Below are 16228 nucleotides of genomic sequence, written 5' to 3'. Positions count from 1 at the left end.
CTGGGCTACTATTTAATTCTTTTTAATTTTTGTATTCTGTATTTTTATATATGCCCTGTTCACCGCCCTGAGTCCTTCGGGAGAAAGGCGGTATACAAATATAATAAAATAAATAAATAAAATAAATTTCTCCACACGCAGGAGAGGTTTGTTAGGGAGGCGGTGGTCCGGCGTTGTTTATCTCCTGTGTGTGTGTGTGTGTGTCGGGCCCACAGAGAGATGCAGACACCAGACTGCCACCACCTCTACCAGCCGTTCCCCACAGGTCCGACACACACACACACACACACACACACACACACAAAAACGAGAGGGGGAAAAATGCCAGACTGCTGCCTCCCTACCAGCCGTTCCCCGCGGGTCCAACACACACACACACACACACATACAAATGAGAGGGGGGGAAATACCAGACTGCCACCTCCCTACCAGCCTCCCTACCAGCCGTTCCCCGCAGGTCCGACACACACATACACAAACAGGGAGGGCTGTTAGAGGGCTGTATTAAACCGCCCCCCGGGCTACAAATGGCCCGCAGGCCAGACTTTGGACATGCCTGGATTATGGAAAACAAGAAATGAAAAATGATAATTTCCCTTTCTTCACACAATGGAGTAACTAAATATTTTTATTCCGTAAGTATCCAAGTGGCTGGTGGGAAAAGAGGGGGGAGAGAATGAGAGGGGGGTACCAGAATGCCCTTTTTAATTTTTTTTAAATGATTGATTTCTTCTTATTATTTTTTCTTAAAATCATGTGTATGTGCTTTTGTTTGTATGTTTTACTTAGATAACAAAAATGAGAGGTTAAAAAAGAATCCAAAATTTCATTTTTAAAAAATTATACCTTTTTTATCAATAAATAAAAATATTTCTAGAAATAATTTCACTGCATTTACATTGTTGGTGATGCAATGAAATTAACTCTTTATTCAAATATATTGTTCCATTTCAATAAAAAGCAATTATATGTATTAATTCAACCTTGAAATTTAATATTCAATCACATGGGAAAAATTAATTTAGAATAAAAAATATTTTGTTCAGCATTAGAAACACAGACGTGGTTCCAACTATTCAGTGGTTTGCAGATTAATACAGTCTGGTTAATACTATCCAGGGATGGCTATGATGAAAAATAGCATAAATATGTATGTCTGCATGATATACAAATGTCTATAAATACACTTTTTGTATATTCTCATTTTTTAATTTCTCCCCCTTTTTACCTAATCTATTATTTTTCTTTTTTATTCTCTTTTCTTTTTGTATTTAGTTAATTAGAAAGGGAGACAGGGAGACAAGAAAATGTTATGCTACATGGCATACATGTTCTTAATTCCAATTCTATTTTGAAAATATTAAATATGCAGTAGAAGGATCATGTACAGTTTACATTCACCCCATTTTCCTTCTCTCTTTTTTTCAAATAAATTACTTGAATGCTCTTATTCAATAATTGGATCCTGGAAATGTTGAGCATCGGTTTCTTATCAAGCAGCATACTGGGACATTATCAGAGAATTTTACAATTAATAAAGAAATTGAGTGTTCCTTTGGTTTGCTGAGCTGACTGATACTAGATGATCAAGTTAAGTATACAATGAAAGGAAACAAAATCATCAGCTTAATTCATCAAGGAAAAAACCCTGTACACCGCCCTGAGTCCTTCAGGAGAAGGGCGGTATAAAAATATAATAAATAAATAAATAAATAAATAAATAAATAAATAAATAAATAAATAAATAAATATCTCAAATGGATATTTGGACTGAAGGGACTTATTCTAATGTTTATGCTACCTTATCTCCCACAGTGGAAACACTGCAAAATACTCCAATTATGCAAACACTTCCTGAAATATTCAGCTACAGAACTGTTAGAATACCTTGAATTATTATTAATTTTTTTGAAACCATAACTGTTTTGTCAATCACAAAGAAAACAATACAATAGGCATGAACTAACTGAAAATATTGTCCATAAATTTTTTTCATAGGACTTCAAAATATAAATCAATCTTTTCTATTCTTTAGAATCAACAACTTGAATTATAATGATGTAGTTTAAAATAAGATCTACAGTGAAGTAGTTGTATTGTCTAGATGCCCTTGGAGCAGTAAATACATATATTGGCTCTCAGAAATATGCTGTCTGTGGAAGAATCATATATATTGTGCAGTATCTTCATTCCTATGGGACTAGAATTCTTTCACAAGTACTCCTTGAAGTGCTCATTCATTCTAAAGAAAAAAATTCTTACCTATATATTTACTGGCACACAACACTTAACAAATTAATATAAAATTAATTACATTTTCTGTGTTTATCACTTTGCCTTCAAAGTATGCAATTCTTATAAAATACAGTACATCCGTGCAATTACACCATCATTTTACTTCAGTTCTAATATGCAGGTGATGAAGCTTACTTTAACATGCACATACTTAGAATCATGTGACTTCTGATATTTTATGAGATTTATAGAGAAGAAATTCTTATGGAATTCAGTAGGATTTGTTCCAGTATAAAATGTTATAGATAATCCTTGACTTACAGCTATTTGTTTAATGATTGTGTGAAGTCATGATGGCACTGAAAAAAGTGATTTATGAACAGTCCTCACACTTACAACCCTTGCAGCATTTCCTGCTGAAAATTTGGACACTTGGCAATTGGCAATTCAGTTACTTCATGCCTATTGTATTGTTTTCTTTGTGATTGACAAAACAGTTATGGTTTCAAAAAAATTAATAATAATTCAAGTGTTGCAGAGATCTTCCCGGGGTTCTGATAAATGTAGTCAATAAGGAAGCTGGATTTACTTAACAATGCAGTTTGTTTAATGACAAAAAACTTGGCAGAAAGATGTGACTTACTTAAGAGCTGCATTATTTAGCAATGAAAATTCTGTTCCAATTGCAGTCATAAGTCAAGGATTAACTCATAGAATTGCTTCTTTAAGGAGGCTTCCACAATAATACAATTATTGTGTAATTCATATAAACTACACTGAACTAATCTTAGAAGAACAAAATAAACATATAATGGCAAAATGGTTGAATGAGATATATATAAATAAATTTCAATAACTGGGTTTGGAAAAAAATATGATACACCAAGTCTTCTAAACTTATAAACAAGGCAGTAATGTAATTACTGTAAAAGCAGCAAAGAAATTCACAATCAGATGTATTTTTCTGACAACTTTTATAGCAAGACATGATATCCAATATATTCTTTGATCTGTTAACTTAACAGTTGAACCTGACACAATACAAGATGCCCAGAGAAGTAGTTGTGATTAAATTGTTAGAAGAAGAATTTGGGAATTCCACGAACCAGAGTGACAAGAACAAATAAAAAAAATCCAGACCTGTGAGAAAGGAGATCCATTTATTCCCAAGAACAGAGATTTGTTTTGAGGGGTAGACTACAGATAAATTTGGGTCCAGAGACTTGGTTTTATCTTAAGGGTATGGTTTGTGTACATGCTGTTTTTAGTGTGTCCTTCCTGTGCAGATTGAGGTACTCCTACTCTGGGCTTTGGCTCTGAGGTACATGTAAAATCCAGAAAGGAAGATCACCCTTGCCCTCAAATATGTGGAATCCTCCATATGTGTGGATTTATTATGAGGGGATCTGGCGTCTTCCTTATCTGAGAGAATTCTTGTTCTTTGATGGAATCAGCGAGATGCTAGGAAGGGAGGGCAGATGAGAGACCTTTTAATTTCCAACAAAGATTATGCAACTTTTATTCCTGAAGGAAGCATTAATATGTGCTCAGACCTCTTATACACAACTGATACCAATACCGTAAAAATACACTGAAAAAAGCATTAGCAAAGACAGGGAAATACGCAGAAGTTTTCTATCTGACGTCTGGCTAAGAAATGGCGAACTGAGAAGAGCCAACAACTTTAGACCAGAAGCTCCACTTCCTAGGAGGAATGCATCAATCCAGGTCAGTTCAGTAGGCGTCTCTTCAGCATGTCAAGAACAAGAAACAACTTTGGCAGAATGATGAGCTGGCGAACAGACCAGTTCTTCATAGTTCTTCTCCAAATAAGGAGAGGACTTGAGATTGTTCACAAGTGCTTCACAGAGTTGTTACTCATGAGGAGGCCACTTAAGAGCAATCACCAGCAGGCTTAAATCTCTGTAAGATAAAGGAATAGACAATTTTGCTCAGTCCACATTAGTGACTTTAAGACATTGGGTTTGCATACTTTTTAATCACTTTTGGATATTGCTTGTTAATTGTTTTTCAGCTATTAGGAACCTTTGGATCAGTAAGTTTTACAGCACTGAGTTTCTTTTTCTTCTTCCCCCCCCTTCTTTTCTGGTTTTCTTCCTATTTTTTTCATTTCTATTTTTTCATATATTATTTTCACACTTAACAACCAACTTAACATAGTGGCGCCTTGCTTGGCTGTGGCTGCTTCAGCTCTCAAAAGTGTGGGGGTTAGGGAGGGAAATGAACGATCCAGACTGAACCACTTTTTGAAAATAGGGACAACTAAGCAGAGTTGGGCTGCTAAACTTTCATACGAACGTCAGTCCATACTGGAGATGAAGAAATTCAGCATGAAAGGACCGGTGGAGAAAACTGTTCGGGAGAGTCTACATGGCCTCAGATTACTTTGGAGAATAAAATCAATGGTGGAGATGCTGGCTGCTGACACAGAGGGTGAGAGATCAGCTGCAATGTCTGGAGGAGCGGGGAGGAAGAAAGGAAATTGCTGGAGGTGGGAACAGCAGCGTGCTCAGTGTTTTGAGCAGTGAAGGCAGTGTTTTGGGCCACAGGGGCAGAGGGGAGGAGCAGCCATTGCAGCTGGGAGGTTTCCCTCAGTTGCTGACCATCTTCGAAGAAAAAAAAAGGAGGAGGTGTGTCCGTAACATCTAGGCTAAAAGCTAGACCTTACAGAGTGTCTCTTCCATTGATATTTTTTTTTGCAAATGCTCACTCCTTGGAACCAAAAATGGATTACTTGAGGCTGGATTTAACAACTAACCGGGAGGTGAGAAATTGCTGTGTCATCATTGCAACAGAAACTTGGTTAAAGCTCTCTGTCCCAGATAGTGCTGTTAGCTTGATGGGATTTTCAACATTTCGGCTGGACAGGAGTTTTACTCTTACTGGCAAATCCCAGGAAGGAGGTGTCTGTTTTTATTTAAATGACAGATGGTATAATAATGCCAAGGTGGTTTTAAGTCTGTGCTCCCCAGATGTGGAGCTTCTGACCATCAATTGCAGACCCTTCTATCTGCCTAGAGAATTCTCTGTTACCATTATCACAGCTGTGTATATCCCCCCTGATGTGAACAGAGAAGAGGCCCTGAAGGCTCTCTGTCATATCATCAGTGACTTACAAACTACTCACCAAGAGGGCGCATTTATTGCAGTGGGTGACTTTAACCAAGTGGATTTGAAAGCTACCCTGCCACATTTCCATCAATATGTGGACTTTGCAACCAGAGGGGACAATACACTGGATCTTGCTTATTCCAACATCAAGAAGGCTTTCAAAGCTATCCCCCACCCTCATCTGGGCTCTTTTGACCATCTCTCAGTGCTGCTTTTTCCAGCATATAAACCTTTATTAGTCAGAGTGAAACCTAAGGTAAAGCAGGTGAGGGTTTGGAAGGAGGGAGCTATAGAAGCATTATAAGACTGCTTTGAGTGCACAGATTGGGGCATGTTTAAGGAAGCAACTACTGATAACCAACATACAAATGTTGAGGAGTATGCCACCAGAGTGTCTGCATATATCCAAAAGTGCATAGTAAATGTCTGTGTCCTGAAAACCATTGTTGTGAGGGCGAATGAAAAACCGTGGCTGACTTATGAGGTCCACAAGATGCTGAAAGCACGGAATGTGGCTTTTAAATCTGGTGACATGCTGGCACTTAGAACAGCCAGAGCAAATCTGAAAAGTGCCATAAAAGCTGCAAAGCAAGCCCATTGGCAGAAAATTCAGAACTTATTTCAGGACCCAACAAACACCAGGCGAATGTGGCAAGGGATCCAGGCCATTACGGATTACAGGGTGACTCCATTGAGATGCAAGGATGACACAGACTTCCTAAACAAATTGAATACATTTTTTGGAAGATTTGAGGCATCAAATAGCACTCCTGCTAGGAAAGCTGTGCCCTATCCTGACGAGCAAGTGCTAAGCTTTGATGTTACCTCTGTTCAGAAGACACTGCAGAAAGACACTGCAGAAAGCTCGGCTATAAATTAAGACTTTCTGGAGGAATATTTAAACTAAACAGCGGGGACAGTGAGTTAATTGATACAGAACATCCCTATCCCCAGCAATATAAAAACTATAGGGCTATCAGTGCATGTAACATACTGTAGATGTGTGTGTGGACAAGAATATCAACCTTGCTGTCAAGCAAAATCAAGCTTCTAATAGCGAGTGCCACACAAAGTGCACTAACCAAATAGGTGGTAAGACAATAGGGGAACTCAGGTACCACACAGGTCATGTAGAAAGTAAACACAGGGTCAGTCATAAAGGACTCAAATGTCTATACACCAATGCACAGAGTATGAGCAATAAACGGTGAACTAGAAATTCAGGTTAATGAGGGCAGATATGATATTGTCGCCATTACGGAAACATGGTGGGATGAAACCCACAAAAGGAACACACAGCTAGAGGGATTTAAATTATTCAAAAGAAACAGTCCAAATAAAAGAGGAGGTGGAGTTGCTCTCTATATAAGACATAACTACATCTCTACAGAAATAGAGCACAACAATGATGAAAACTGTAAACTTGAATGCATTTGGGTCAATATAAAAGGAAGAAAAAATGACATTGCCATAGGTGTATACTATAGTCCACCCAACCAAACAGAGGAAATAGATGAACTTTTTGCTAGTCAGCTAACTAAGGTATGTAGGAAGCACATCACAATAGTAATGGGGGACTTTAACTACCCTGACATCAACTGGGAGACAAACTCTGCACCAAGTGGAAGATCAAACAGATTCCTGACAAACCTAGCAGACAACTTTGTCACCCAAAAAGTAGAGAAGAGAACTAGGGGATTAGCCATTTTGGATCTAATTCTCACTAACAGAGATGAAATGATAGAAGGTGTTGAAGCCACAGGAACCTTGGGAGGAAGTGATCATGCAATATTGGAATTCAACATTATGGAAGCACAAACAATAGAATACAGTCAAACTAGAGTCTTGGACTTTAAGAGAGCTAATTTCAATAAACTTAGAGAGAGCTTGGGCAGGATTCCATGGATGAGAATCCTCAAGCGGAAAACAACTCAAGAAGCTTGGGAAATTTTGAAAAGTGAGATAATAAAAGCCCAGTCTGACACAATACCAACAAAGAGGAAAAATAACAGCTCTCAAAAGAAACCAGCATGGCTGCATAAAGAACTCTGACAAATTGAAAGATAAAAAGGACAAGTATAGAAAGTGGAAAGAGGGGCACATAACCAAGTCAGAATATCAGCAAATAGCCCGAGCCTGCAAAGACAAAGTGAGGAAAGCTAAGGCTCAAAATGAACTAATGCTTGTGACCAAAGTCAAAAATAACAAAAAAAGCTTCTTTCAACATGTAAAAAACCAGAAAAAAAGTGAAGGAAATGATTGGTCCATTAGTGGGTGAAAGTGGCAAGAAGGTGACAAGCAACAGGGAGAAAGCAGAACTCTCTAACTCGTTTTTTGCATCTGTCTTTACACAAAGGGAAAAAACAGACCAACCTATCAAAAATAGTGCCATAAAAAACAGAATAAAAACACAAGTTAAGATAGGCAAGAAAATGGTAAGTGAGCACCTGTCCAGCCTAGACGACTTCAAATCACCAGGCCCAGATGGTCTTAGTATCTTTAAATTCTCAAATGTATCTTCCTTTCTTCCTATACTCGTTATTTGAGTCCAGGGAGTGTATCCAAATGTCAGTTTTGCAAGAAACATGATTGGCACAAAAGGAAGGCAAGAGTTAGATTTAAAAGACTGAACTCGATTTTCTTTTGGGATCCCTAAAGATAGACTATAAAAATACTTCTCTATGGATTAAGGGGAATCTCTAAAGAAATATCACTGATTTTATTTTTAGCTTTTAGCTTTCATTTTTGATGTGTGCCATTGTGCCCACAGTAAAAAAAATGACAATAAAGGTTATCTTATCTTATCTTATCTTATCTTATCTTATCTTATCTTATCTTATCTTATCTTATCTTATCTTATCTTATCTTACCCTATCTTATCTTCTGCACTATTTTTCCTTTTTATTGTGTTTTTAGTTTATATTTCTTAATTTTTAAATTATAAATTTTAATAAAATTAATATAAAAAGGAAAAGTTAGGGAAATACATTTTCTTGTATTATCTATTAATGAAATTTAACTACATTGCTTCTACATAAAGCACAAAAGGGGAAGAGACAGGTAGAGATTACACTGAAAAAATACCAGAATACACAACTGCAAGGACATAGCCCTCTTTTTTGAAAAAAAGAATGTTTTTGTTTTCCATAAAAGGAAACACAGAAGAAAAAAAGAGTGATGCAACTTCTATGAAACCAGGAGAATATCTGAAAATAGAAAAAGCATTTTCCTCCCAATAGCCTGCAGTCTATAAAAATAAAATGATCTTTGTGCCCTAGAGCATAAGCATTCATGAGTATCTGATAAAGACAGGGATTTCTGATGGATTAGCGGTCTATGTGCTGCTTTGATAGAATTAGAAGATGGGATGATAAATTGTATAAGGTGTGTTAGTCACAGCACCAAGTGGATAGAGAAACTTTTAACACTGTAGTATAAAGAAGTAATTTACACTTATATCTTGAGAATATTAACTGAAAGTCAAGAACTATCTTTCAAAAAGCTCAGCTATTTTGAACACTTAACCCCACAGTAAAAATCATACCCAACCCATGATGGATCTGACAAATCATAAGTAATCTTCATACACTCTATACACAATCACAATTTCCATGACACAACATATAGAGGAAAATACTTCCTTCCAAAAGAATCCTTAACCTCTATATAGTGCCCTTGTATGTAGAACAGAAGTAAATGCTAACCATAAATTTATCTTATTTTCTGTGGTTACATGTTATTTTTTTAAAAAGAGTGATTATGTTCTTATTAGAATTTTAATCAAATAGTTAGGTTCAAAGACTATACAAAATCTTATTTCTGCATGGCAAAAATGAGCAATAGTGAATCTCAGATGTCCATCATCTTCTGTCTGGCCATGAATTCAAGAACATTCAATGTTCAGACAAATAATTGTGTTTTTTAAACTATTTTATGTTAATCATTACTTGTTTGGAAAAATAAAGTTAGAACTATCTGAAAACTGATATAAACTGAGTGATAGTCATAGGTTTGAATGCAATGGGAAATTCAGGATTAAAACAAGCTTGATCAATCACTGTTTTATTCTTATTTTTTGCCCCCAAATAACCATTTAAAATACTATAATAACCATTCCCAATTCCAAAGAAAGGCAGTGCCAAAGAATGTTCAAACTATCGCACCATTGCACTCATTTCTCATGCTAGTAAAGTCATGCTTAAAATCCTACAAGCTAGACTTCAGCAGTATGTGGATCGAGAACTACCAGAAGTACAGGCAGGATTTCGAAGAGGCAGAGGAACTAGAGATCAAATTGCCAACATACGCTGGATCATGGAGAAAGCTAGGGAGTTCCAGAAAAACATCTACTTCTGCTTCATTGACTATGCTAAAGCCTTTGATTGTGTGGATCATAACAAACTGTGGCAAGTTCTTAAAGAGATGGGAGTACCAGACCATCTTATTTGTCTCTTGAGAAACCTATATGCGGGTCAAGAAGCAACAGTGATAACTGGACATGGAACCACTGATTGGTTCAAAATTGGGAAAGGAGTCCGGCAAGGCTGTATACTGTCGCCCTGCCTATTTAACTTATATGCAGAGCACATCATGAGAAAGGCAGGGCTAGATGAATCAAAAGTTGGAATTAAGATTGCCGGAAGAAATATCAACAACCTAAGATACGCAGATGATACCACTCTAATGGCAGAAAGTGAAGAAGAACTAAAGAGCCTCTTGTTGCGGGTGAAGAAGGAGAGTGCAAAACCTGGGTTGAAACTTAACATTAAGAAAACCAAGATCATGGCATCTGGCCCTCTCAATTCCTGGCAAATAGATGGGGAAGAAATGGAGGTAGTGACAGATTTTATTTTCCTGGGCTCCAAGATCACTGCAGATGGGGACTGTAGCCAAGAAATTAAAAGACGCTTGCTCCTGGGGAGGAAAGCCATGGCAAATCTAGACAGCACACTAAAAAGCAGAGACATCACCCTGTCAACAAAAGTGCGTATAGTCAAGGCTATGGTCTTCCCAGTTGCAATGTATGGCAGTGAAAGTTGGACCATAAGAAAGGCTGAGCGCCAAAGAATTGAGGCCTTTGAACTATGGTGCTGGAGAAGACTCCTGCGAGTCCCTTGGACTGCAAGGCGATCAAACTGGTCAGTCCTAGAGGAGATCAATCCTGACTGCTCTTTAGAAGGCCAGATCCTGAAGCTAAAACTCAAATACTTTGGCCACCTAATGAGAAGGAAGGACTCACTGGAGAAGAGCCTAATGCTGGGAAAGATCGAGGGCAATAGAAGAAGGGGACGACAGAGAATGAGGTGGCTGGATGGAGTCACTGAAGCAGTAGGCGTGAGCTTAAATGGACTCCAGAAGATGGTAGAGGACAGGAAGGCCTGGAGGAATGTTGTCCATAGGGTCGCGATGGGTCGGACACGACTTCGCAGCTAACAACAACAATAACCATTAGGATCCATTGCCTCCTTAAGATCCTGCTTTGCTGCCTTATCATGGCAGGGAGGTGTTCCTAGGAGGCATGAGTGAAGAATGTTCAGAGTAAATCTCAAGAGTAGATACACCCAGGGGAGTTACTCAAAACATGAAGGTCATCCCAGCTGCCCAGCTAAAGCAAGCAAATACCTTTATCATATAGCAGCTATATAAAGACGCTGGAAGCAGATGTTCACTCCAGTAACAATGGCAAAAATATGGTTTTATATTGTTGAAATGATAAACCATTCCTGCATTTTAACAAAATGATGGATGAATAGACAAAATAAAATGACTGATGATTCATATGAGATGAACTGTCTTTATGGTCACTAAGAGTCAAGATCCACTGGTTTAAATTAGATGTTTAATTTTCTTCTAGTAAAATAATGAACTTATCATTTGTTAAATCAGTTGCTGGTATTACACAAAACAAATAATAAGAAAATAATTTATGAAGTGCAACAATATCCTGGTCTACTTTTAGTGGAAAATATTCACAAATTTCTGGACATTTCCTCACAATTTTCAATATAATTTTAGTTATCTCTGAGCACAGAGATATGTGGGGGTCAAGAAGCATTTCCAATTTACAAAGATATTCTTTTGGAGTACAACTCATCCCAAAAAGATTTTATCTTGATTGCCAGGTTCTGTGATAGTAACACTTAATACTTCCAGATGAAATGATCTGGATTAAGCAACATAGTGTATATAAATATATACACTTTTATATATCCAGTTGAAACCTGATATACCCCAAAATATCTTAATAATGAGAGGGCATGGGTTCAGTATATTTCTGATCTATATAAACATCTTCAATACAAAAGAATCTGTGTTAAGTCTGCATATACAAGTGCAATGGATAGTTATGTAAAGCATAGGGCAGACAGAATGCTAAGTAATCTATTTCTACATAGCTTTACAGTATATTTAAATCATCCTCAAAACCGAGGTTCCTTTTAGCATGAAATTTAAATAAGAGGAAAGCAAACCTACAATTAGAATACTATTTATTATTAACATGTATACATTCAATTTCCCCTTTTCTTCATTTTAACGTTTCTAGTTTGTTGATGAACTGGCTCTATTTGGAATAATTAACACAAAGAACTTCAGAACTCAATGACTGAAAATAATTGCTTCACTCTTTTCTTTTCTGAATATGCTAGAGCCCAAGCTAAAGATTTAGAGCTGACTGGACAAATATAAAAGATGTCAGAAACAGTGACCACTGACATGCCATTCAAGGCGCATGGAAGAACATTCAGGCTTGAATGCCTCTAAACTGCTCATTGGTAAGATCAGCTATCAGTGAGGCACAAGTGTAAGTCAGCACAATTCACTGAGCCTGCCATGACCTTAAAATCATTGCTCCTGGGGCATGTTCATCCACCAATTAGTTTATATGCTCACTGGAAATCTATTGCTCAGTAAATGCACTGGCCTCTCATTCCACAGTGTTGATGAAGTGTGTGTGATGCCTTTTCTCTTCACAACTTGACCCCTAAAGCTGACCCATCTAAAACTAAGGTATTCATGCCAATTGAGTACACCACCATCACACCAGCTTATCACGGCTCTCAATGGTTTCTTTAAAAGCCATTATAAGTCTTTTTTCTCCCTCTAGCCTAGAACGATTTGCTAGACAACTCAGCTAAACACAGTTTTAAATTTGCTAATTTTGGGAAGGTCATTTTTAAACAGAGGGTGAAGCATAACCAAACAGACAAATATAGTCCAGAATCAAAGAAAAACTAGGATAATAACACACAAACATTTCTTATTCTGGGATGCAACCTTTAAAGATTATTGTAGAGGAAAAAGCATTGATATATTGCTCTCACCAGGAAGAAAGAAGATACATAGGTATTTTTCATCATTCAAGGACCATGGAAAAGATTAGGTTAAATAAAATGTGTTTGAATGATGCATACATTTTGAAATTCTGTGTAAAATAAGGTTTTTAACAAAGCAAAAGATTTGTAAATATTTCATTTCTTTGGTATTGTCTATTTAAAAGTAAATAAAACAATTATTTATTAAAACAGTTATTTAACTCATTTATTTACTATAAAGCCAGAATAATTATTTTGAATGTACCAGGAGGTGCGTTTTTTTTAAAAAAATCTGACAAATTGTTATCATTTCTCTTAATGCTAAAACCCGTTTATCACTTTTTGCTATGAATTCCTCAAAATTCTATAACTTGGATGATTATATTCTATTGTTCAGATAACTGTGTTTTATTTGGCTCCCAATTATTAATGGCATTTTTTCATTTTTCAAACTGTGTTGAACCTTTCCTTTCCTTATTTAAAATTATAGTGGTGAGGTAAAATGTAAGAACTTAGTTTTGTAGGCATAACAGCAATATCTATTACTTATCTCATTTTAACATATTGGTTTGGTGCTTTGATTTTTCTTTAAACTAGAAAAAGTCAGATAATACTATCTTGTTCTAGTAATAATTATGTAATAATTGCATTGTTTAAGCTCTAATGGTTCTAGCTCTAATAATTTAAGCTCCACAGTTTTAAACAGCATGGAGACTGTTTTTTTTTAAAAAAAATTCCTAGGAAACTTTCTCAATTTAAATTTATTACAAGGTTCTGATGAAAAATAAATTATAATCTATTCAATTCTGTCTTTGATTCATATTTTAATATTCTATCTTGTTTACTCAAATGAATCTACAAATTTAATTATTTAATAATTTATTTTTCATGGACACTCACTGAAATATTCAGTATGTATATTTTGTGAAAAACTGCCCCCTTTTAAATGCTATTAATTTTATGTATCTTTGCCGCTGAATTTTAGCAAAAGACTCATATGGGACAATGATATAAGGAGAGAGTTTGAATAAATCAACAACTCAATTTGGTGCTACTTTCATCTATTCCATAAATGAATTCATCCACAGGTCAAAAAAAGCTTCTCTTATATTCAGTAACTAATTGTACTACTTTTAGCTGTAACAATTGCAACCAAGCATATACTTATTAGGTTTTCACACTGATTATTAATTTTTCACATTGCTATATTTTTCCATAGCTAACTACTTCAAGTCAGTAAAATTTGAGCCACTGTACTGTCCTGCTCACCCTCACACACACATAACGGTGGTTTAGTGAGTTTATTAATATTCCCTAATAATTCCCTTCACCAAAAAACCCAGAACTGTCCCAGTTAAATCCAGCCATGAGCAGACCAATACTAGTCCACAGAGCACTGACCAGAGTCCACACGGCACTTGAAAATTTCTCAATCAAAATAAATCCACCAGACAAATTTAAATCCACAACACAAGAGAATACACGAAAAGTCTAGAGTTTCCAAGGCATAATCCAAGCCAAGGCAGGATGTCAATCCAAAGCGAAGCACGAATCACAATGACCAGAAAGCACACAGCTAGGAAACAAACATGTTGTTCCCAGCACCTCCTCCATCTGTCTGCTGTGCTAAATAACCAGCTTCCAGTGCAGCCCATTAAGAAGGGCGAGGCTTTCTCCTTCCGAGTAGTCTGGATGACTTTCTCTGCTCCTGTCTTTTCTCTGTCCTACATGTTCTTGGATCAGGTGGAGAAGGCACTTCCTCCTCCTCCTCCTCACTGATCGGCTGAAGCCTCAGCCAAATCCCTCACAGGCGGTTGCTCAAAGCCATCAATCAACTCAGGTCCTGATGTGCCAAGAACTGGTTTATCCTCCCACGAGCTGACATCTAGAGAGGTATGTGGGCAAGCGTTTGCAGGAGTCATCACAGCTACTCAGTTCAGGTCATGCTATAGTATTTCTATAGGTTTAGGTTTGGACTTTGATCTGGATTTTCCAAAACACTTAATTTACATTTTGTTATCCATTCTGTTTTAAATTTCCTTATCATTTTGGGTTCTCTGCCTTGCCCCATGACTCATATATATAATTCTATTTACTATGGAAGATCCTTCCAAACAATGGATTCAAAGTGAAATGATATTAGACAAATTTATAAATCAGTGGCATTTTCATCCAAAACATTTTTCTAGAATAAAACAGATTAAAAATTTATTTATTTATTTATTTATTTATTTATTTATTTATTTATTTATTTATTTATTTATTTGATTTATATACCGCCCTTCTCCCAAAGGACTCAGGGCAGTGTACAGGGCAATAAAAATAAGAATACAGGATACAAGATTTAAAGTTAAATGATTGTGCCCAATGTAGTAAGTTAGTTAAAAACAATGTTAAAACCCCAAACCCATCAGACCAGGCCGGCTTGTTCGAATAGATAAGTTTTTATATCACGCCGGGAGGAGCAAAGGTCGGGGGACATCCGTAGTTCAGCCGGTAAGCGGTTCCAAAGGACTGGTGCGCCCACCGAGAACGCTCTCCCCCTGGGGGTCACCAGTCGACATTCTCTGACCGGTGGTACCCTGAGGAGGCCCTCTCTGTGGGAGTGTATAGGATGGAGGGAAGTTGACGCCGGCAGTAGGTGTTCCCGTAGGTAATCCGGACCCATTTATTAAAGCAAGCCTTCAAATTTGAAAGAATAAATACCCTGTTTTGATAAGGGACATTCTCTTTGAACTCCTTTCATATAATGATTATGATTTGCTTAAAATGAAATCTTTGAAAGTATATAATCTCTACAGACTAAAAGACTTTATATCAATGGTAAACCTCTCAATAAAGATCATATATAGCAACAAACAGGTGATAAGCTTTTCTGGTATCAACTTCAGTCTCTTTTGGGCGATAGAAATATTAAATTTCAGCAATGTGCACTTACACAAATTTTAAGAATATAATATTCCATAATTTAGGACAACAAAAGGAACAATTTAAAAAATTTATAAGTTATTACTACAGTTAGAAATAGGAGAACTACCATATGGATTAAAGTAAGTTTAGGATACTGAGTTTAGTAATCCCATAGAGGAGACAAAGTGGCAGCAGCAATGGAAATCAGGTGGATTTACTTCAGATTCCTACAAATCTTGTAGGAATAGTAACATATAAGCCAGTAAAACCTTGCTCACAGATACTGTCTTTTAGCCACTATAACAAAAAATTGAAATACCGTATTATTTCTACCATGTCTCTTGAAATTATTTTGCTTTGCAAGAACTCATTCTATATACTTTGTTCTATTAAAACAGATTTAAATATTTTAATAAATATCATATATATTTTTCTATTAAATATATTTAATAGAAATATTTATTCTATTGACAAGAAATATTTTAAAATCAAAATGATTGCAAATTAGAATAGTTTTTGAGAAATAGCATAAAACATCTCTTACTTTGTATAACAGTATATAGTTAGTCCACAACCACACCCAACCATTCATTCAATGACCATTTACAGTTACAATGGCACTGAAAAAGTGACTTATG

At 36.4% G+C, this 16228-nt stretch overlaps 1 protein-coding gene across 1 annotated transcript in view; it reads right to left on the bottom strand.

Moving 5' to 3' along the window:
- Nucleotides 1-16228, bottom strand: part of CAMKMT (calmodulin-lysine N-methyltransferase) — a 277215-nt gene that overhangs the window by 192950 nt on the left and 68037 nt on the right. The window lies entirely within an intron of this gene.

The sequence above is a fragment of the Vipera ursinii genome (genome assembly GCF_947247035.1).
Source record: "Vipera ursinii genome assembly, chromosome: 1".
Lineage (NCBI taxonomy): Eukaryota > Metazoa > Chordata > Lepidosauria > Squamata > Viperidae > Vipera > Vipera ursinii.
The sequence above is the reverse complement of the archived record's forward strand: the minus strand, read 5'-3'. Positions and strand labels throughout refer to the sequence as shown.